Genomic DNA, 2,543 nt, shown 5'->3' on the forward strand with positions numbered 1-2,543 from the left:
AAGCTGAGAGTTCAGACATGGGGGAGCTGCAGAGTCATGGTCATCCAACGGCACCATTTGCTTCCTCTGGCCTGGGATGGGAAATGACTGGGGTGGGGCTGTATGCCTGAGTTTCCACTTACCCTTTGTAATTTCTCCAGGTAGGTTGTGTTCAGTCTAGAATGGACTCTTCCATGTCCAAGGGCAGAGCCTATATCTATGTTTTAGATGGGAGCATCATGTCTGTGAGCAATACTAGGGTTGAGTGAGAGTCCCTTTGTTTTAGCCAAGGGCATCATTTTACCAGGGGGCTGGCCCAGGAAATGAAATAGGGTCTCACCCAAAATTATATTTTGGGCAAATCCAATATGAGCCAGCAGGACAGTGTAGCCTTATAGCCAGAAGATCCAATTTTACCTTTGGCAGTATTGAGCAGTAAGTACTAAGTTCAGAGCTAGGGAGGTGTGTGTCCTGGGCAGATCTCATCAGTAGTATTAGCCTCAGGCTTGGTACCCCATTATAGGAAGGACAGTGACACACTGGAGCTAGTCCTGAGGAGGGCAACCAGGACAGGGATGAGCCTTGAGATCTGACACTGAGCCAACTGATTGAAAGGACATATAGATGCTGTACATGGATGTTTGTGCAAAATTTGTTAAATTTTATGTAATCAGAATTGTTCATTTTCTCTTCTGTGATCTCTTCAGTGATCTTCTCTGTCACTTTGCTAATCATGAACTCTCTCCTTTTCCATAGTTCTGAAAGATCACTTATTCCTTATTCTTCTAATTTGTTATGTGACCCTTTATGCCTAGGTCATATATCTATTTGAAGCTTTTATTGGTATATAGTGTGTGGTGTTGGTCTAAACCTAATTTCTATGACACTATCCAATTTTCCCACCAGTTTTGATCAAATACTCAGTTCTCACCCCAGTAGCTAGGGTCTTTGGGTTTTCAACCAAACACTGTTTGCTTGCTTTTGTATGTTGTATACCTAATCTGTTCCACTGATTATCATCTATTTTTCAACCAGTTCCAAATATTTTTGAGCTTATAGTTAGGTCCCAATTAGTGAGAACGGTGAATCCTCTGAAATAGTTGTTCACATTTAAATGTACTTTATTCAAAGTTACATATATGAAAATATAGTAATTGGTTCTAGTCCAATCTGAATTTGAATAATAGGACCTCATGGGATTTATTCACAATAATCAAAACATAGTTTTTTTGTTTTGTTGTAAGTTTGAGATCTGGTACTGATAGGTCCCTATCTTGTCCTCATTTTTAAAATTTCTCTTGAAATTCTTGACCTTTTGTTCTTCCAGAGGAATTTTACCATCATTTTTTCTACCAATATAAAATAATCCTTTGATAGTTTGATTGGTACAACACTGAAAAAGTAAATTAATTTAATTAGTATTGTTATTTTTGTTATATTAGCTCAGCCCAACCATGAGGAATTGACATTTATCAAATTTTTAGATCTATATTTTATCCTCTTGAATAGCCCAACATACATTTTGTACCTAACCCTGCTCTTTTCTTCTTCATGGCAAGTTTCAGAGTGTGAAAAACTTAAATGGTTTGTGGCTCCTTATGATCCAGAGATGGAAAGCTGAATTAAGGGATATATAGTTCTGGGATTTGTATCTGGGATATTGGAGCCTGACAATATGTTTTCAGAATAAATGAAGGCGTTGTCTCTGTCACAAGAGACTGAGGATGACCATTCATTCAACAAACATTTATTTGCTCCTACTATTTACAAGTCTCTTTTTACAATTCTATAAAGAAAGCAGAGATGAATAGGATAGAATTTTTGCCCTCAAAGAGTTTATAGTTTAATACAGTGATGGCAAACCTTTTAGAGATGGAGTTCCAGGCCTTGCCCCCACCACACAGCCCCAGACCAAGTGCTGTGCCTGCCCTACCAGAGACCAAGTGCCATGCCACCCCACATACACCCTACCCCCGTCCTCCAGACAGAGAAGGGAGGAAGCACTTCAATTGGACTCCTGGGCAGAGGGGCAGGTGATGAGAAGCTCATATGGAAAGGGGGAAGAGAGTGGCCTGAGTGCTCTGCTCCCCTCAAGCTATATGCCATATTATGAGCTATGCTCCCCTCAAACCTAGCTCCTCTCCAACCCCACCACAGGAATCACCTTCACCATAGACTCAACAGGCCGTCATCTGCATTGCTCCCTTTCACACAGCATGTGATCCCTCCCCATCCCAAGTCTCCTGTCCCCAAACAGTGAAGTGAGGAATGTCCTCAGGCACATGGATAGGGGGAGGGGAACAGCTCCATCCCAAATCCCTCTGGCTTTCTAGTAATGAACTTTGGAGGGTGACTGCAGGTGTGTCCACAGAGAAGGCTTGTGTGCCCTTTTTGGCACATGTGCCATAGGTTCACCATCACTGGTCTAATAGGAAGATTAAAAGCAAGCACAATGATATCTATGATACAAAGTAAGATATATTTGTTTGGTCCATAAATAAGGTATAAAATATTATAGAGTGCATGGGATCTCCAGAGTAAGTTCATATCCAATAGTGTGGATA

The 2,543-nt window shown here is 40.9% G+C and overlaps 1 long non-coding RNA gene across 2 annotated transcripts in view; it reads left to right on the forward strand.

Moving 5' to 3' along the window:
- The window catches only part of LOC103095692 (uncharacterized), a 31,568-nt gene that overhangs the window by 11,530 nt on the left and 17,495 nt on the right, over positions 1-2,543 (forward strand). The gene's annotated exons all lie outside the window — the stretch shown is intronic.

This window comes from Monodelphis domestica, chromosome 7 (assembly GCF_027887165.1).
Source record: "Monodelphis domestica isolate mMonDom1 chromosome 7, mMonDom1.pri, whole genome shotgun sequence".
Classification (NCBI taxonomy): Eukaryota; Metazoa; Chordata; class Mammalia; order Didelphimorphia; family Didelphidae; genus Monodelphis; species Monodelphis domestica.